Source organism: Scyliorhinus torazame, chromosome 5 (genome assembly GCF_047496885.1).
Source record: "Scyliorhinus torazame isolate Kashiwa2021f chromosome 5, sScyTor2.1, whole genome shotgun sequence".
Lineage (NCBI taxonomy): Eukaryota > Metazoa > Chordata > Chondrichthyes > Carcharhiniformes > Scyliorhinidae > Scyliorhinus > Scyliorhinus torazame.
In genome coordinates, this window is record NC_092711.1 from 169,539,348 (window position 1) to 169,560,914 (window position 21,567).

General features: G+C 47.5%; 1 long non-coding RNA gene across 1 annotated transcript; it reads right to left on the reverse strand.

Annotated features, from left to right (window-relative positions):
• Positions 1 to 12,170: 12,170 nt before the first annotated feature.
• LOC140420608 (uncharacterized) lies at positions 12,171 to 17,361 on the reverse strand. The gene is made up of 2 exons (XR_011946472.1): positions 17,089 to 17,361; positions 12,171 to 13,461 (listed from the first exon to the last, which is right to left on the reverse strand). It is a non-coding gene; the product is annotated as an uncharacterized lncRNA (long non-coding RNA).
• Between the last annotated feature and the right edge of the window lie 4,206 nt (positions 17,362 to 21,567).

Here is a 21,567-nt window from a genome sequence, read left to right on the forward strand (position 1 = left end):
GGGATGTTGGATGATGTTTTTGTAGGGGGGGGGTTCTTGGGGGGGGGGGGGAAAGGGGTTCGATGTTAACAATGGACAGGGGCGGGTCAGGCTTATGGGGCAGGGCCCGGTGGTATGGTGATGGTGGATAAGAAAGGTGGGGGGGGGTGAGAGACCCCCAGTAAGGGTAATCACGTGGAACGTGAAAGGACTAGGAGGTCCGGTCAAGAGGTCAAGGGTGCTTGCACATCTTAAAAGTTTGAAAGCCGATGTAGCAATGCTGCAGGAGACTCACTTGAGGGTGAAGGACCAGGTGAGACATAAAAAGGGCTGGGTTAGCCAAGTGTTTCACTCCGGATTTGATGGAAGGGCTCGAGGGGTAGCGGTGCTGGTCAGCAAAAGGGTACGCTTCCAGATGGAGAAGGTGGTGGCAGATCAGGGGGATAGATATGTGATTGTGACAGGGGCATTGGAGGGGAGATTAGTGGCGCTGTTAAGTGTATACGGTCCCAATTGGGACGATGTGGGATTCGTGAGGAAGGTGGTTGGGGCTATTTCCGACTTAGACACGCATGAGCTGATTGTGGGGGGGGGGACTGGAACCTGGTGCAGGAGCCAAGGTTGGACAGATCACGGCCGCGCTCGCTGGTCCCATCGGGGGGGGGGGGGGGGGGGGCGAAGGCGCTGGCTGGGCTAATGGTGGAAATGGGAGGGGTGGACCCTTGGAGGTTCCTGCACCCAAGGGAACGGGAGTATTCGTTTTTCTCCGCGGTCCATAAGGTATACTCGCGGATCGACTTTTTTGTGGTGGGGAAGGCTTTTTGCTGGCTGGAGTCAAGGGGTCGGAATACTCTGCAATTGCAGTGTCAGATCATGCTCCACATTGGGTGGATATGGTGCTAGAGAAGGGGGCAGCGCAGAGACCGGGGTGGAAACTGGATGTGGGGAACCAAGTATTCTGTGAGAAAATTGAAAAGGTAATTAAGGAATATGTAGGTTTCAATTGTACGGGTGAGGTGTCGAAGGCAGTCGTCTGGGAGGCTCTAAAGGCAGTGGTGAGAGGTGAGGTAATTTTGTTTAAGGCTAGGGTGGATAAGGAGGAGAGGTTGGAGCGGCAGAGGGTAATAGATGAGATGTTGGAGGTAGACAGGAGGTATGCAGAGGATGGGGACCCGGCAAAGCTGGAAAAGAGGAAGGAACTACAGGTGAGCTTCGACCGACTGTCCACCAGGAAGGCGGTGCGCCAACTGAGACGAGCAAGGGGTGCAGTTTATGAACATGGAGATAAGGCGTATGTTAGCAGGTCAGCTCTGGAGGGAGGCAACGGCAAGGGAAATTCTTCAGGTGAAGGATAGGGCAGGGAAGTTGGTGGTGGCCCCAGTGCTGATTAACAAGGTTTTTGAGGAGTTTTATGAGAGGTTGTACAAGTCAGAGCCACTCGGAGGAGACCGTGAGATGCAGGAATTTCTCGATGGGTTGGAGTACCCGAGGCTAGGGGAGGGGGACAGGGCTACATTAGAAGGAGCATTAATGGAGCAGGAGATAAATGATGCGATTGGGAGGATGCAGTCGGGGAAGGTGGCAGGGCCGGATGGGTTTCCGGTGGAATATTATAAAAAATTTAAGGATAGGTTGGCACCCCAGATGGTGGGGATGTTTGAGGAGGCGAAAGGGAAGGGGGTGTTGCCACAAACCTTGGGGCAGGCATCGATTTCCCTGTTACTAAAGAAAGATAAGGATCCGACGGAGTGTGGGTCGTATCGGCCCATATCACTTCTGAATGTGGACGTAAAAGTGTTGGTGAAGGTACTGGCGGGTAGGCTGGAGGAGTGCCTTCCGAAGGTAATAGGGGAGGATCAGACGGGGTTCGTGAAAGGGAGGCAGCTGTTTTCGAACATTAGGAGGGTTTTGAACGTTGTTATGGCACCGGCGGAAAGAAAGGAAACAGAGGTAGTTGTGGCATTGGACGCCGAGAAGGCGTTTGATCGGGTAGAATGGGGGTACCTGATGGCAGTGCTGGAGCGGTTTGGGATTGGACCAAGGTTTGTGAACTGGGTAAAGCTATTATATAAGGAATCGAAGGCGAGTGTCCGCACAAATAATATCAGTTCGAGATATTTCTCTCTCCACCGTGGGACTAGACAGGGATGTCCTATGTCCCCCCTGCTGTTTGCACTTGCGATTGAGCCGTTGGCCATCGCATTGAGAAGTTCGGGACCATGGAAAGGAATAGTGCGGGGGGGGGGCGGATAGAGCACAGGGTGTCCTTATATGCCGACGACTTGCTGCTGTATGTGTCGGAGCCGAGTGCGTCGATAGGAGGAATATTGGAGCTACTGCGGGTATTTGGGTCTTTCTCGGGGTACAAGTTGAACCTGGACAAGAGTGAGTACTTTGTGGTGTCTCGGCCAGGGGTGGGGGGGCTGCCATTCCGTAGAGCAGGTATTTTAGGTATCTGGGGGGTGCAGGTTGCCCGGGAGTGGGGGAGGCTTCGTAGGTACAACATCACTAGTTTGGTGGGGAGAGTGAAAGCCGATCTGGCAAGGTGGGACGGCCTTCCTCTGTCACTGGAGGCGGGTACAGGCGGTTAAAATGAATGTGTTGCCACGATTCCTGTTTATTTTTCAATGCCTACCGATTTTCCTGCCAAATACTTTTTTCAGTGAGATTGAGGGAAGGATTACCTCATTCATATAGCGAGGGAAGGTGGCCAGAGTGAGAAAGGTGCTGCTACAGAGGGGAAGGCAGGCAGGGGGTTTGGGTCTACCGAACTTGTACTACTACTGGGCGGCGAATGTGGAGAAAGTGCGGAGCTGGGTCAGAGGGGTGGACTCTCAGTGGGTCAGAATGGAGGAGAGTTTGTGCAGGGGGTCGGGGCTGAAGGCACTTGCAACAGCGCCGCTCCCGATAGCTCCGGGGAAATATTCAGGGAGTCCGGTAATAATAGCTTCATTGAAAATCTGGAGGCAGTTTCGCCAACACTTCGGGTTGGGTTTAGGGTCAAGGGAAATGCCGATTCGGGGGAACCACAGATTTGAGCCAGGGAGGTGGGATGGAAGTTTTCGGAAATGGGAAGAGAAGGGGATTAAGACGCTAAAAGATTTGTTTCTTCGGGGTCGGTTTGCAGGATTGAGGGAGCTGGAAGTGAAGTATGGGCTAGAGCAGGGAGAAATGTTTAGGCACATGCAGGTTCGGGATTTTGCCAGGAAGGAGATACAGAGCTTCCCAGAGGAACCAGGCTCCACATTGCTGGAGGTGGTGTTGACGACAAGGGGACTGGAGAAGGGGGCAGTGTCAGCAGTGTACGGAGCTATTCTGGAAGAGGATAAGGCACCACTGGAAGGGATCAAAGCAAAGTGGGAGGAAGAGTTGGGAGAGGTTATAGAGGAGGGGGCCTGGTGTGAGGTGCTCCGGAGAGTGAATGCCTCCACCTCATGTGCGAGGTTGGGGCTGATACAGCTGAAGGTGGTATATAGAGCGCACCTCACGAGGGCGAGGATGAGCCGATTTTTTGAAGGAGTAGAGGATGTGTGTGAGCGTTGCCGGGGGGGCGCGATTTTTTGAAGGAGTAGAGGATATGTGTGAGCGTTGTGTGGGGGAGGGTGAATCACGTTCATATGTTTTGGTCCTGTCCAAAGCTAGGGGAGTACCGGAAGGAGGTGTTTAGGGTAATTTCCAAGGTGGTGCGTGTGAAACTGGACCCGGGTCCCCAGGAGGCCAGATTCGGGGTGTCGGACCAGCCAGGGTTGGAAATGGGAGCGGAGGCAGATATCATAGCCTTCGCCTCGTTGATCGCCCAAAGGCGGATCCTGCTGGGATGGAGAGCAGCCTCTCCATCCAGTGCCCTGGCATGGCGGGGGGACCTGTTGGCATACTTGACCCTTGAGAAGTTTAAGTTTGAACTGAGGGGAAGCTCGGAGGGGTTCTACAAGTCATGGGCACTATTTATTATGCACTTTCAAGAACTGGATAACATCGAACATTAGTTGAGGGGGTGGGTGGGTGGTGTGAGGGGGGGGGGCGCTGTGTAGATTAAGGGTGACTACGGGTAATCCCTGATTACTTTTTGTCATTTGTTTATGTAAACATGTGGGCTGAGGTTTGGGGGTTGGTGGGCGGATCGTTGTTATTATGGGGATTCACATATCTTGGTGATTATTGTTTATTGTTGATGGGTGTAAATGTGGGAGAAAATGTGAAAAAGGAGAATAAAAATATTTATTAAAAAAACAACAAAAATCCTCTATCTTCTTCTCACATGCTGACCTGCTTTGGTTATACTTCTTGTAGTTTTAACCTTCCCTCCCCCCCATTACATATAGTTTCTTAAATGTAAGGTGTCAGTTCTCATTAAGCAACACTTTATGTGAACATGCAGCTCTCTTTCCCCTGACACAAACAGGCAAAGGCAATACTTGCATTTAACAAAGCAATTTTTCTTCTGTTGGGAATATTCGTTCATAACCGTTTTCGAAAGCCTGCCTCGGTGGCAACTTTCATGACCTCTCTTGGTCAATTTCCAAAGCCTTCTCGTATGTAACTATTCAGAACAGCATTCTTTCTCTCTCTCTCTCTAACCGCTGCCAAGCTCCTTATGCAGAAGAACAGAGCTATGATATTGATGTGCAACTGACCTCTCATTGACGGACAGAGGCCATCAGACTCTGTCGTGGGTGAACAGTTGGTTTGACAGGAATGTCCCAAAGAACAATGAACCTGGGGAATCCTGTGTATTTCCACGAATGAGTTTAAGTCTTACAACACCAGGTTAAAGTCCAACAGGTTTGTTTCAAACACTAGCTTTCGGAGCACTGCTCCTTCCTCAGGTGAATGTTCATTGGGGGAGGGTCAGGCAGAACAAAAGAGAAAGTCAGGGACTGGTTCGAGGGTGGCTGAGATTAAATGACAAAAATGTCCTGGAACAAAAGGTAAAGGGAGAGGTAATGGTTGTCATAAAGAATCAAAGCATTGGTCCAGAGTAAATGTTAGTGGCAGAATAAAGGACAGCTCCTTCTGGAAGTGATGCAGACTGGCACCCGGTAAAAAAACCAAATCAAAATGGAGGAGAGTTCCGGTCTGAAGTTGTTGAACTCAAATGTTGAGTCCAGAAGCTGTAAAGTGCCTCATCAGAAGATGAGGGGCTGTTCATCCAGCTTGTGTTGGGCTTCTCCGGAACATTGCAGCAGGCCGAGGACAGAAATGTGAGCCTGAGAGCAAGGTGGTGAATTCTAATGGCAGCAAGTGGAAGGTCAGGGTCATGCTTGTGGACTGAGCGGAGGTGTTCCACAAAGAGGGCAGGGAACAGGCTACAGATGAATTAAAGAGAAACCATTTGGGTCCAGAACATTGTGAACATCTTTTACTCTGGTTGTCTTTGATCCCCAAGTCAATTTGCGTCTTTTAACCATGTTTTGTTTCATTAATAAACTTTTATCAGCAAAAATATTAAGATTTTTCTGGATTTTTCATTATTAGTTTGATGCACTTTAGGGAAAGTGGGTGAGGGGTTGACAGGCTCTTTAACAGAAAGTGAGTCTCTCTGAGGTAATTGGCAAAGGAGCCAGAGGGGAGATGAGATTTTATTTTATGACACAGTGAGTTGTTCTGATCTGTCTGAAATCAGATTCAATTGTATATTTCCAAAGAGTAAATACTTGAAAGGGAAGAATTTGCAGGGCTGTGGGGAAAGGGCAGAGCAGTTGGATAAATCAGAGAGTCCTTTCAAAGAGATAGCAGGGACACAATGGGCTGAATGGACTCCTCCTGCAGTCTGTGAATCTGAGCCTCCTGCTTTTGTGCAGGTTAAAAGGGACAGATTTCATTGCAGCCTCTTCCCTGTATATGTATTTGAAGAGACGGGTTTCTCTTTAGCTCTGAGTGATCAATATAACAATTGGTTGGAGGCCCATTTCCCAGTCAGTCCTCCATTAGTGCGACATCCTTGGCAGTTTCTCAACTGGGGTGCAGGTCCCGTTATTCTCAGTTAAATTCAGTCCTCAGCTCCTGCCTGTCATTGACACGAGCAATAGAGACAGAAAGGTGCCCGAGGCTCAAATGGGAAGTTAAAACTTGTGTCTCTAAATCAACACTTCAACATTTGTCAGTCAAATATGTTATTTATACTGGGGTTTTTATTATTATATTTGGGCACTGGAGGCAAAGGGTGGGCGTTTAAAGGGTAACTTTCCCTTTCTAACTTTGAATTGTCGATAGAGCTGCCCACTGAGCCATGGCTGACACTAAGTCTAGGTCAGAAGGTTGTGGGATCAAATCCCAGTCCAGGCACCTGAAGACAAAAATCACATCCAACATTTCTCACCCCAGCACTGAGGGAGTGCTGCACTGTCAGAACAGCCTTCTTTCAAATAAGATGTTAAACTGAGGCCCTGTCTGCCCCTCTCAGGTGGGTGTAAAAGTTCCCACAGCCACTATTTTGAAGAAGAGCAGGGGAGTTATCCCCGGTGTCCTGGTCAATATTTATCCCTCAATCAACATCACCAAAAACACATCATCTGCTCATTATCACATTGCTGTGTGTGGGATCTTGCTGTGTGTAAATTGGCTGCTGCTTTTCCTACATTACAGCAGTGACACTTCAAAAATATTTAATTGACTGGAAAGCACGTTGGGATATCCTGTGGTTGTGAAAGGCGCTATAGAAATGCAAGTTTTTAAATTGAAGATTTTGGTTATCTGATCTTGTTTTCTGGAAATTAATTGTTTTCAGCCACACCACCCAACCTACCATTTAATAAATTAACCAATTAAGACTAAGGCAGAATTCTCTGGATAGTAGATTTTAAAATAGGTTTATTAAATAAATAAGGTTTACTGAACAAAAGACATTGACTTTTACAACTTCATGTGGGTGGTCAGTCTGTAGAAGCGTAACCCTCTCTGGCTCCTTTTTTGACAGTAATTTCCTTGGAACTCGGCCTCAGGAGTCTTCAGTAAAGGAGTCTCCAGCAAGGAAGACCTTCAGAACCTCTACTTTTATCCCCAAAGTGACCATTACCTCACGTCAGAGTTGGGCCTGTTGTAACATGACAATTGGTCAATTTGGTCACTGGATTAATTTAATTGGATCCCCAATTACTGACACCACCTTCTCTCATTATCTTAGACAGGAGTACAATAGAACTGTTTCATACTAACCCTTTATCCGATTCTATACAATCCCTTATTCATACAGTTTCAAATGTTGTGGCTAATCAGAACTTGAAGGTCTCTCTTGCCAGTACATTTATCTTCATTGCACGTTCTTTACATACACAGCAATTAACCTTTGACATTTTTACAGCAAATGAGAATCAGGGCACAATCTCATGGCCACGATGCGCAAGGCGCGAATCCAAGTGCGCCAGTTAGATCGCAGGAGAGTCCGAGTCCCCATCGGTCACATGGACGCCGATTAGTATTGGCCCACACAGACATGGGCCAGGCATCACGGTACCTGAGGGGTTCCCGGGCCATTGGAGGCCCCCGAGTGGTCAGGGATAGGGCAGGGTGGCTCTCCAGCCCAGCCCCTGGAACGTGTGCACCTTGACACTGGCAGACTGGCACCTTGGCACCGCAAACCTGGGTATTTCACACTCTGCCCATTCATGAAGATCACTCATAAAGACTGAGTCTTGATTTTGTGTAACAACCATGTCTTTCTCTCCATTTCAAATCCCCCGTGAAAATCCAAACAGCATATCGTAAAATTATTCGATTTAAAACAGAACGAGTTGTTGGGATTCACTGCCTGACAAAGGTGCAGGAAGTAAATTCAACTGTAACTTTAACAAGGGAACTGGACAGATTCTGTAGAAAAAGAAACTCACCGGGCGATGGGACTAATTAGATAACTCATTCAAAGAGCTAGCATGGGAACAATGGACAGAATGGCCTCTTTCTGTGCTCTCTGAGACTCATTTGCATTTGAAGAAAGTGGGAAATACCTGGAAGCCACTTCCTATGATGCGGGTAGAAGTAGAGATGTTGGAATGTTTCCAAAGGGAAATTGGATGGGCTTTTGAGGGAAATAAACTGACAGGGATATGGGGATAGAACGGGGCAATGGTTTGATCTACAGAGATCTACAAGTTGTAAATCTTTGGAATTCTCTACCCCAGAGGGCTGTGGGAGCTCAGTCACTGTGTGTATTTAAAGCAGAGACAGATTTCTAAATACCAATAACACAAATGGATATGGGGATAGTGTGGGGGAAAAGACATTGAAGTGGATGATCAGCCATGATCGTATTGAATGATGAAACAGGCTCGACGGGCTGAATGGCCAACTCCTGCTCCTATGTTCCAATGATACAAAGATAGGTAGGAAAGTAAATTGTGAAGAGGACATATTGAGGTTACAAAGGTAGATGTTAAATGAGTGGAATAAGATCTGTCAATTGGAGAACGTGGGAAAAGGTGTGATTGTCCATGTTGGCCAGAAGAATATAAAAGCTTATTATCTAAATGGTGAGAGATTGCAGAGCTCTGAGATTCAGAGGGATCTGGGTGTCCAAGAGCATGAATCACAAAAGGCGAGTATACAGGTACAGCAAGTAATTAGGAAAGCTAATGGAATGTTATTGTTTATTGTGAGGGGAATTTAATACAAAAGTAGGGAGGTTATGCTTCAGTTATACAGGACATGGGTGAGACCACATCTGGAGCACTGTGTACAGTATTGCTCTCGTTTAAGGAATGATATAAATGTGTTGGAAGCAGTTCAGAGAAGGTTTACTGGACTCGTACCTGGAATTGGAGGCTGGTCTTATGAGGAATGATTGGACAGGCTGGGCTTGTGTCCGATGGAGTTTCGGTGACTTGATTGAACCGTGAAAGATCCTGAGGGGCCTTGACAGGGTGGATGTGGAAAGGATGTTTCCTCTTGTGGGAGAATCTAGAAATTGGAGTCACTTCAAAAGTAATAACTTGCCCATTTAAGGCAGAGGAGAACTTTTTTCTCTGAGAGGGTTGTGAGTCTTTAGAACTCTCTTCCTCAAAGAGCAGTGGAAACAGAGTCTGTGAATATTTTGAAGGCAGAGCTGGATAGATTCTTGAAAAGCAAGGGGGTGAAAATTTATCAGGGGTAGGTGGGAATAAGACCATAAGGAATAGGAGTAGGCCATTCGGCCCTTCCAGCCTGCTGCACATTTCAATCGGATCATGGCTGAAACCAACATTCCTCACGTTCACTTTCCTGCCCTTTCCTCGTAATCCTCGGTTCCCTGACTGATCAAGAATCTATCTCAGCTGGGCAACACGGTGACACAGTGTTTAGCACTGCTGCCTCACGCCGCCGAGGTCCCAGGTTCGATCCCGGCTCTGGGTCACTGTCCGTGTGGTGTTTGCACATTCTCCTCGTGTTTGCGTGGGTTTCGCCCCCACAACCCAAAAGATGTGCAGGGTAGGTGGATTGGCCACGCTAAATTGCCCCTTAATTGGAAAAAATGAATTGGGAACTCTAAATTTACATTTTTTAAAAAATCTCTCAGCCTTAATATCTTCAGATTTTCTGAATGTGCTGCTATTACTTCCTCATTTATTCCAACATTTTTTCAATAATAAACGTTAAGCTAAAAAAAACAACAAATAAATAATAAATGTTAGGCTAATCGTCCTATAGTGTCTCATTTTATGCCTCCCTCCCATTCTGAATCGGGGGGTTGTCACATTGGCAGTTTTCCAATCCTCTGGTACTGCTCCAGAATCCAAGGATTTTTTTAAAATTACAATCAATCCACTATCCCTGCAGATCCGAGGATGCAGCCATCCAGGGGACTTATCTTATCCCCATTAGTTTGTCCAATACGACTTCTCCAGTGATGGTACTTAATTGCTCCCTCCGTATTCTTTAATATTAATGGGATATTCGAAGTATCTTGATGCATAATGTCGGTTTAACTCCTCGGCCATTTCCTTGTTCCCCATAACTGACACAGCAGCATGAAGGCACAGTGGTTAGCTCTGTTGCTTCACAGCTCCAGGGACCCGGGTTCAATTCCCGGCTTGGGTCACTGCCTGTGCAGAGTCTGCACGTCCTCCCCAAAACTGCGTAGGTTTCCTCCGGGTGCCTCCCACATGTCCCAAAAGACGTGCTTGTTAGGTGAATTGGACATTCTGAATTCTCCCTCTGTGTACACGAACAGGTGCTGGAGTGTGGTGACTAGCGGATTTTCACAGTAACTTCATTGCAGTGTTAATGTAAGCCTATTTGTGAAAATAATAAAGATTATAATAATAAAGAATATTCTTACTATTTCCTCAGACGTATTTTCTAAGGGGCCTCTGTGGAGTTGAGGTTTCAATCAGATCAGCCGGGAACTTATTGAATGGTGGAGCAGGCTCGAGGGGCCGAGTGGCCTAGTCCTGCTCCTAATTCGTATGTTATCACATCCTTTATAATAGATTGTAGCATTTTCCCTCCTACTGATATCAGGCTAATGGGTTTGTGGTTCCCCGTTTTCTCTCTCCCTCCTTAAATAGTGGGGTTACATTTACCACCTTCCAATCTGCAGGAACCATTCCAGAATCTGTAGAATTGTGAAAGATGATCACCAATGTATCCACTATCTCTCCAGCCGCCTCTTTCAACACTCTGGGATGGAGAGCAGCAGCTTTTGGAAATTTATTAACTTTCAACCACATTAATTTCTCCAGTACTACTTTCTCACTAATACTAATCTCTTTCAGTTCCTCCTGCTCACTGGTCCCTTGGTTCTCTGATATTTTTCAGACAATTTCTGTATCTTTCTCTGTGAAGACAGACACACATTGTTTAGTTTCTCTGCCATTTCCTTATTACCCATTATAAACTCTCCTGTCTCTGCCTGGAATGGACCCACATTGGTCTTTGCTAATCTTTTCCTTTTCACATTCCAATAGAAGCTTTTCCAGTTCTCCCCAGTTTGCTCTCATATTCTATTTTCTCTTCATCAGTTTCTTGATCCTTTGCTGAATTCTAAAACAAGTTCCCAATCCCCAGGCTCACTACTATATTGTCTCCTCCATTGATCTAATGGAATCTTTAACATTTCTTGTTAGTCACGATAGCTTCATTTTGCTGTTTAATTTTTGCTTCTTAAAGGTATCTATATTTTATGTAAATAAAATGCGAGTGGTTGCCTGTCTATCGGCATTCAAAGAACAACAAAGAACAAAGGACAGTACAGCACAGGAACAGGCCCTTCGGCCACCAAGCCTGCTTGGATCAGGATGTCTGACTAAACTAAAACCTTCTGTGGTTCTAGGGTCTGTATCCGTCTATTCCCATCCTATTCATGTATTCGTCAAGATGCCTCTTAAACGTCACGATCGTACCTGCTTCCACCACCTCCTCCGGCAGCGAGTTCCAGGCACTCACCACCCTCTGTGTAAAAAAAACTCCCTCGCACATCTCGGCTAAACTTTGCCCCTCGCACCTTAAACCTATGTCACCTGGTAATTGACTTTTACAAACTGGGAAAAAGCTTCTGACTATCCACTCTGTCCATGCCACTCAGTTTTGTAAACTTTTATCAGGTTGTCCCTCAACCTCCGTCGCTCTAGTGAAAACAATCTGACTTTAATCTAACCTCTCCTCACAGCTAATACCCTCCATGCCGGGCAACATCCTGGTAAAACTCCTCTGTACTCTCTCCAAAGCCTCCACATCCTTTAGGTAATGTGGTGACCAGAATTGTGGGCAATATTCCACGTGTGGCCTAACTAAGGTTCTGTACAGCTGCAGCATGACTTGCCAATTTTTAAACTCAATGCCCCGACCAATGAAGACAAGCATGCCGTCTGCCTTCTTAGCTCCTTATCCACCTGCGTTGCCACTTTCAGTGATACGTTTATTGTAATTTCCCAATCTACCACAGACATCTTGCCCCTCATACCATGACAGTTTCCTTCTGCGAGAAACACCCAGATAAATTAGACAAAAGAACCCTGTAACCACCATAACCCATCTTCATGGCGACATGGCTGCTTTGGGAACTAAATATCTTCCAACGTGCAAACACCTTTTCATTCTGTGCTCCTCGACAAACTTGGAACCAGGTAATCGCAACGAGCCTCAAAAATGATCAGCCCACCAGAGGCAGAGGTGTTAGACTGGCCAGTCCAGCAGAAAGAAACCCTCCAATCATCACCATTCACCAGATGTCAATGAGCAGAATGCAGTCCTGGATGCCAGTGAGAGCAGAAACAATAACAACGGAGCCAACATCTGTAATTTATTGTGAACTTGTTGGAGTCACAAATCACAAAACCCCTCCCCACATTGAGAGCAGATGAATGGTCTCTCCCCAGAATTAACTCGCTAGTGTCTCCGGAGTTGGGACCGATCACTGAATGTCTCCCCTGCTCAGAGCAGGTGAATGGCTTCTTCCAGGTATGAACTCGCTAGTGTTCCTGCAGGGTGTATGGATATCTGAATACCTTCTCTCACGAAGAGCAGGTTAACACCTTCTCCCCTGTGTGAACTCGCTGGTGTCTCTGCAGGTGGGATAACCGAGTGAATCCCTTCTCACACTGAGAGCAGGTGAACGGCCTCACCCCAGTGTGAATTCGCTGGTGTATCTGCATGCTGGATAACCTAGTGAATCCCTTCTCACACTGAGAGCAGGTGAACGGCCTCACCCCAGTGTGAACTCGCTGATGTATCCGCAGGTTCGATAAAGCAATGAATCCCTTCTCACACTGAGAGCAGGTGAACGGCCTCTCCCCAGTGTGCACTCGCTGGTGTGTCAGCAGGTTCGATGAAGTGGTGAATCCCTTCTCACACTGAGAGCAGGTGAATGGCCTCTCCCCAGTGTGCACTCGCTGGTGTGTCAGCAGGTTCGATAAAGCAATGAATCCCTTCTCACACTGAGAGCAGGTGAACGGCCTCTCCCTAGTGTGCACTCGCTGGTGTGTCAGCAGGTTAGATGAAGTAGTGAATCCTTTCTCACACTGAGAGCAGGTGAACGGCTTCTCCCCGGTGTGAACTCGCTGGTGTGACTTCAGGGCGGATAACTGAATGAATCCCTTCCTACACACAGAGCAGGTGAACGGCCTCTCCCCAGTGTGACTGCGTCGATGAGCTTCCAGCTGAGATGGAGCACTAAATCCCTTCCCACAGTGCCCACATTTCCACGGTTTCCCCATGTTTTGGGTGTCCTGGTGTCTCTCCAGGTTTGACAATCAGTTGAAGCCTCGTCCACACACAGAACACGTGTACAGTTTCTCCCCACTGTGAATGGTGTGATGTCTTTTCAGGCTGTGTAACTGGTTAAAGCTCTTTCCACAGTCAGTGCTCTGGAACACTCTCACTCGGTTGTGTGTCTCTCGGTGCTTTTCCAGTCACACTGATGGTTAAAATCTTTTGAAGCCGACAGATTGAGCAAACATTTCTCCTTCGAGATTCAAAGTCCGGTGATATCCAGTTCCAAGGAATTAAGAGGCTCAGCCAGATTGAGACATGAAGTTTGAGATTTCTGTCTGTAATTCCTCCTCTTCTAATATCCTGTAAAAACAATTTACAAAAGACATCACTGTCAATACAGGATAGAAATTCAGAACAGACAATTCTAGTTCCTAGATAACATTCTTTCCTCTCTCATTCCCCAAAATCTCCATCCCACACACTCTCCCTCCATTCTCACCCTGCTGTATCTAATATTCACCCTCCCAATTCTCCTGAAGGTGCTCATTCAGGCTGATTGACAGATCCATGCTCACTGCTTCCTGTCCTGGGCACAGAGATCACAATAAATAGGAGCTGCAGTTGGCCATTTGGCCCATCGAACCTGCTCATTTATTCTGTGGGATCATTGGCCGATCTATGTCAGCGACATTCTCCGTGTTCTTGACCAGAGGCTGGGTGTGCTGACTCAATATCTGTCAGCTCAGGAGGCCGAGCTGAACAACACCATGAAGAGGCTCGACGATCCGGAAGAGAGAATCCTGAACATTGAGCGAGATGCCTCCTCGGAGGAGGCAAGAATTAAATCCTTGGAGAACCAGCTGAGTGGCGTGGGAGAAGCCTGGCGGACTTGGAGAACCGAGGGTCAGAGAAAGAACATCCGAGTCGTCAGCCTGCCAGAAGGTGTGGAGGGTGAAGCTCCCGTTAGGTTCTTCGAGGACCGGCTGCCACGTTTTCCCAAGCTGGATGTGAAGTCTGGGTGTTTCAAATTAGAAAGGGCATTGGATCCTGTCTTTGAGGCCGAAGGATAGTTTTCATCCCAGGCCTGTAATCATTCACTTCCACAACTTGAAAGACAGCAGTAGGTCCTGGAAACGGGTAAGATGAGGTGGGACCTGGCTGCATAAGGAATGAGGATTTTCCTTCTTCCAGGATTTTTCAACAGCAACGCAAACGAAGCATCGAGGCTTCGATGAAGTTTGAAGGGAACTGAAGGCTGCGGGAGTGAATTATGTCGCTTTACCAGCGACCCTGAAAATTGTATCCGACAACTCCGTCAAGACTTTCGATAATCCGACTACTGCCTTTGCCTTCATTAAATCCATGAAGCACAAGGATTTGGAGGGATGGTTGCAGCTCAGACTAACTCAGGCTCTAATCTGGACTCTTTCCTTATCACTGTTTCGTTGTCTGAATTTGTTATCTTTTATCCTGGTGAAGGGAGTTGTTATTCTGTGAGCGCCATTGAATATCTTCTCCTCAAGTGTTGCAGGGACTCGGATTATCTTATCTCAGTTATGGTAGATGTGCCGTGTGCTTATTATCCGTTGTCTTCTATTATCCGAGCGTTAATCATGGCAAAACCGAGTGGCACCATTGTTGAAGGGTGGATGGTGGATGCAGGTCTTCACAGGTGGGTCTAAAATGCGGGAGGGACATTCGATCCCCATTCCCTTGTTGGCCCTTCTTTTCTTCTCATTTTGGAGAAGATGTCCTGAGGGTAACGACAGTCTGGCCGTGGGGTTAACCCTCCGGGTCCTCAGTCTTATTGAGGAATGTCCCCTTGGATCTATTGTGGTTGTGATTCTTTTGTATTTTTCTTATTATGGGAGGGTTTATGTGTTGTTGACTTTATCCTACTCTGGTACAGACGGGGCTTTTATCTGTGAAAGGAGCAGTTTGTGGAGACTTTGGTGCCTCTGGTGTAAAGTGAGTTGGAGGAGGGGGTAATGGCGCACGCCCGATTGTGGTGTGAAAATCTGTTCTTGTTCTCTCTGTCGCCTAACTAATGGCGGCAGTTAATCTATCTCAAATACATAGGCTCCAATTTGACTTACTTGTTCCTCCTGGGCTTTCCATGAGTGAATTCAATTTAACTTAGGCCCGGAGTAGGGCACAGTGGTTAGTACTGCTACCGCAGCGCCTGGGACCCAGGTTTAATTCCAGTCTTGGGGGGCTGTCTGTGTGGAGTTTGCATATTCTCCTCGTCTCTATGTGTGTTTCCTCCGGGTGCTCTGGTTTCCTCCCACAGTCCAAAGATGTGCAGTGAAAGTGGATTGATCACGCTAATTTGCCCCTTAGTGTCCAAGATGTGTAGGTTAGGTGGGTTGACCATGATCAATGCACCGGGTTACGAAGATAGGATGGGGCGTGGGCTAAAGTGAAATGCTCTTTCTGAGGCTCACTGCAGACTTGATGGGGCAAATGACCTTCTGCACTATAGGAGTTCTATGTCATCTATGTTGTGTGATTCATATTAATTTGTAAAGATCTGTAAAGATTTAATCACCTGCTAATGGTCACATTCCAAGCATTGTTTGGCATCTTTGAATTTGTCTATATATATATGTTTCTGGAACATACCTCTTCATTCACCTGAGGAAGGAGCAGCGCTCCGAAAGCTAATGACATCGAAACAAACCTGTTGGACTTTAACCTGGTGTTGTAAGACTTCGTACCATATTAATTTGATTATGCTGTTAGTCTGTTTGTAATATTTTTGGGTTTACAAACTGAATTAGCACTGCAGCCTCGCGGTGCTGAGGTCCCGGGTTCGATCCCGGCTCTGGGTCGCTGTCCGTGTGGAGGTTGCACATTCTCCCCGTGTTTGAGTGGGTTTCGCCCCCACAACCCAAAGATGTGCAGGCTAAGTGGATTGGCCGGGCAGCACGGTAGCATTGTGGATAGCACAATTGCTTCACAGCTCCAGGGTCCCAGGTTCAATTCCGGCTTGGGTCACTGTCTGTGCGGAGTCTGCACATCCTCCCCGTGGGTGCGTGGGTTTACTCCGGGTGCTCCGGTTTCCTCCCACAGTCCAAAGATGTGCAGGTTAGGTGGATTGGCCATGATAAATTGCCCTTAGTGTCCAAAATTGCCCTTAGTGTTGGGTGGGGTTACTGGGTTTTGGGGATAGGGTGAAGGTGTTGACCTTGGGTAGGGTGCTCTTTCCAAGAGCCGGTGCAGACTCGATGGGCCGAATGGCCTCCTTCTGCACTGTAAATTCTATCATAATCTATGAATTGTGATATAATCTTACGTTCTTTCCCCACTCACTACTTTAACCTGTTAACTGGTTGTCCAATTGATCTGGCATGTCATCCCTCAAATATCTTGTTCCAAATTAATTCCGCAATATGTTGCTTGGATTTATGTTGGCAATATCTCTTGTTCTGCTCTGTGCCCATTTCCCACAATTTTTTCTGTTACGCTGTTGCACTCATTGTTTCAAAACGAATTAAAACATAACAATTTATTTAAAATCTGTCCAACTCATCCGTGAATATATTCAATGACTCCCACACCCCACTGGTCCCCGTGGACTAATAACCGGAAATATATTACATAACTACAGTACAATATTACAAGGCTAGAAATAATAATAAATGTACGTTATTACATAACTTTAAATAATATATCTAATCTCTACCATATAACAACAGGAGACATGTCTCTGTCTGATATTAATTTACTGTCCCCTTAAATGTCAGCCATTGCCTGGAGAAACCAGCCCTTCATTGTGAACATTGGGAAAGAGGCCATCCTTTTAGCCAAACAAATAAATGTGTCAAGCTGAGGGAGCAAAGGATGTCAATGTCTTTGAGAGAGAGAGACCTGGGCCAAGCTTTCCCTGATTTCACTTCCTTTCCCTTCAGTTGCTGCAAGTGACCAATTGAAGGTCAGAATGAGAAAAGAAATGGAAAGGAGGAGAAAAGAAAGTGTTTTACTCACAGATGTTGGAGACAGGAGGACTGTGAGGTCCCAGTGTTGCTCAGTGTCCAGCTTCTGCCTTCAGACAACGGGGGAGCTGATTGGATAGGGGATCACCAACTCTTCCGGCGCACGCAAAAGAATCCGCGGAGACGTCTCACGGTTCTAGTGCGCAGGTCCGGCGCGCGGACACTGCAGCTCCTCCCCACTCATTGTTCCCCCTCCTCGAGGCAAGGTTTCCAGGCAACCGCCTGACGGCTCCGGCTGACAGCTGCGGCGAGAGCGAGAAGCCTCTGTATGATTGCCCCTCCCCCCTGCACGGGACTGCGCATGTCCAAGAGAGAGGAGAGGCTGCGCATGTGCGACAGAAGGCCCACCCCTGACCTTCCTGCAGAGGTATTGACCAATGGGAAGAATTAGAACCGGAAGGACTCTTGTTCTCCAGCCAATCAGCGCGTGTTTGTGTGAATGGAAACTGAGCTCACACAGACTAAAATGCTCTCCAGTCTCCACCATCTGTGAGTAAAACACTTTATTTTCTCCCCCTTTCCATTTCTTTTCTCATTCTCACCTTCAATTGGTCACTTGCAGCAACTGAAGGAAAAGGAAGTAATTACAGGGAGGGTGCAGACTCCGGAAAGGTTGGCCCAGGTCTCTCTCTCTCTCTAACACATTTATACCCTTTGCTCCCTCAGCTTGACACATTTATTTGTCTGGCTAAAAGAATGGTCTCTTTCATACTGTCCACCATCCCAATATCCCCTGATGCTCTCAGCGCCATCGCAAATGGTTCTATAGCCAGGGCAAACAGCAGTAGGGAGAGCGGGCACCCCTGCCTCGTCCCCCGGTGCAGCCTGAAATAATCTGAACTCAATTGGTTTGTCGGTACACACGACACTGGTGCCTGGTATAACAACCGGACCCAGTCCACAAAACACTGTCCAAATCCAAACCGCCCCAGGACCTCCCACAAATAGTCCCACTCCATTCGATCAAAGACCTCTGCATCCATGGCGACCACCACCTCTATCTCTCGTCCCTCTGGAGGTATCGTGATCACATTGAGTAGCCTCCTGATGTTGGCCGCCAGATGCCTCCCCTTCACAAACCCCTCTAGTTATCCCCTATCACCCCTGGGACACAATCCTCTATTCTCGAGGCCAAGATCTCAGCCAATAGTTTGGCATCTACATTTAGCAGGGAAATCGGTCTGTATGACTCGCATTGCCGTTCCAGCTTCCCCGAACAGGTGCCGGAATGTGGCGACTAGGGGCTTTTCACAGTAACTTAATTTGAAGCCTACTTGTGACAATAAGCGATTTTCATTTCATTTCATTGTTCGAGGTCCTTTTCCTGGTTCAAAATGAGGGAGATCGAAGCCTGCGACAACGTTGGGAGAGCACTCCCAGCTCCCTTGCCTCGTTAAAATCCCTTACCAGCCCCGGCCCCAATACCCCAGAGAATTTCTTATAAAATTTCACCAGGTACCCCTCCAGACCAGGGGCCTTGCCCAGTTGCATCACCTCCAGTCCCTCTATCTATCACTTTCTGAAACCTATTTCCTTTACTTGCTTTTGCTAAATCGCCATCTTTCTTTTTTCTAAATCACTCAGTCATTTTATACTGTGTATTATAATTTGAAGAATTATCACAATTTGTAATTGAATGAAAACTCAACTACTGTATTTGCTAAAGACAATCAATCTGACCTAATCTTGTGTTGACAAACAAAGTTTACCAGTGGCACAAGCTGACAAAAGTTCAACTGAACTTTGCCAAAAAGCACAGACTTGATCTCTGTTATTTGGGAACTAAGAAGGGATAACGGATATCCAGGATTCCGAATAGACACAGCGATCCATTAGGCTTCTATCTACGGGAAAGGCGCTGGGGCAGTTGAGAAGGGTAAGAAGGGTGGTGTACGAGTAGGGGGAGAAGGCGAGCAGGATGCTAGTGCACCAGTTGAGGAAGCAGGAGACTGCAAGGGAGACCGGGAAAGTGAAGGATGCTTCTACCAGTGCAATTGGGGCCCCCAGGGCCTCCACCTGCTCCTCTTCCATCTTCAGGAACTCCAACCCCTCTCAGGTCTGCCTCATCGCCCCCGCCCCGGCAGGGGGTTCTGACTCGTACAGCTTGCTATAGAAGTCCCGAAACTCCCCATTCTCACCCATCGGCTCCAAGACCATATTCCCTCCTACGTCCTTCACTTTCCCGGTCTCCCTCACAGCCCCGGGATCAATGAGCCTCTTCATGGTGTTTTGCAGCTCGGCCTCATGAGCTCAATGAGAGGTATTGAATCAGCACACTCAGCCGCTGGTCAATAACACGGAGAATGTCGGCAGTCATCACCTTCACCACCTCCGAGAGAGTCCCTGAGAGCGCGGGGTTGAGAGACCTCCTGAGGGTCAGGCCGCCATGTTGAAAAGGCGGCTCCATTTCCACTGAATCAACCTTCCCTCTTTTATCGACGGATTTCTTAATCTTACCTTACCTAATCCCAATGTCTTCCAGAGACATGAGAACAAATATTAATTCAAGGATCAGGTAGATGAGTGTCGGGCAATCAGGATAAATTACGGATTCTAGATGAGTGGCATCAGAATCTGCGGAAAAGCAGCTACTCCTGAGCCGCATCATATGGTTCCCACCCAGACAGATTTCTGATGACGAGGGAGTCGAGGGTTATGGATAACAGGCAGGAAAATGGAGAGAAAGCAGAGATGAGGAGGGATTTCTTCACTCGTTGTGGAGCAGTGTGAGAATGGAGGGAGAGTGTGTGGGATGGAGATTTACAGCTTTTGCAGAGTGAGAGAGGATAAAATGTTACAGAGAAATAAAAATTGTCTGTTCTGAGTTTCTATCCTTTACTGACAATGATGTCTTTTGTAAATTGTTTTTACAGGATATTAGAAGAGGAGGAATTACAGACAGAAATCTCAAAAGTCACATCTTGATCTGCCAGAGTCGCTCGGTTCGTCGGGGCCTGAATATCATCGGCCTTTGAATCGAGAAGGAGAAATGTTTGTCTGTTCTGTTCGCTACAGACGATTTTAAACATCATTGTGACTGGAAAAGCACCAAGACACACACACAGTGAGTGAGTGTGTTCCAGAGCACTGACTGTGGAAAGAGCTTGAACCAGTTACACAGCCGGAAAAAACATAACACCATTCACAGCGGGGAGAGACCGTACACGTGTTGTGTGTGTAGTCAAGGCTTCAACTGATTATCTGATCTGGAGAGTTACGACGAGACCCAAAATATGGAGAAACTGTGGAAATGTGAAGTCTGTGGGAAGAGATTCAGAGTCCGATCTAAGCTGGAGATTCATCGACGCAGTCACACTGGAGAGAGGCCATTTACCTGCTCTGTGTGTGGGAAGGGATTCACTGAATTATCCAGCCTGAAGTCACATGCAAGAGTTCACACTGTGGAGAAGCCGTTTATCTGCTCTCAGTGTGGGAAGGGATTCAGACATTCATCCACCCTGAAGTCACATCAGCGAATTCATACTGGGGAGAGACCGTTCACCTGCTCTCAGTGTGAGAAGGGATTCACTGCGTTATCCAGCCTGAAGTCACACCAACGGGTTCACACTGGGGAGAAGCCGTTCACCTGCGATCAGTGTGGGAAGGGATTCACTCAGGTATCCAACCTGAAGACACACCAGCGAATTCACATTGGGGAGAGTCCATTCACCTGCTCTCAGTGTGGGACGGAATTCACTGCGTTATTCAGCCTGAAGTCACACCAACGGGTTCACACTGGGGAGAAGCCATTCACCTGCTCTCAGTGTGGGAAGGGATTCACTGCATTATTCAGCCTGAAGTCACATCAGCGAATTCACACTGGGGAGAGGCCATTCACCTGCTCTCAGTGTGGGAAAGGATTCACTCAGTCACCCCACCTGCAGGCACACCAGCGGGTTCACAGTGGGGAGAAGCCATTCAACTGCTCTCAGTGTGGGAAAGAATTCCGAGATTTATCCACCCTGCGGACACACCAGCGAATTCACACTGGGGAGAGACCGTTCACCTGCCCTCAGTGTGGGAAGGGATTCGCTCAGTTATCCAGCCTGAAGATACACCAGCGGGTTCACACAGGGGAGAGGCCGTTCATCTGTTCTCAGTGTGGGAAGGGATTCAGTCATTCATCCACCCTATGGAAACATGAGCGAGCTCACACTGGGGTGAAGCCGTTCGCCTGCTCTCAGTGTGGGAAGGGATTCAGTGATTCATCCCACTTGAAGCGTCACCAGCAAGTTCACACTGGGAAGAGGCCGTTCACCTGCTCTCATTGTGGGAAGGGATTCCGACATTTATCCACCCTGCAGAGACATCAGCGAGTTCACACTCCGAGAGGACATTCACCTGCTCTGATTAGGGGAGACGTTGAATGATCTATCCCATCTGCTGAGTCACCAACAAGTTCACAATTGATTACAGGGATTGGATTGTGCTGTTATTGTTTCTACTCTCCATTTCATTCGGACTGCAATTT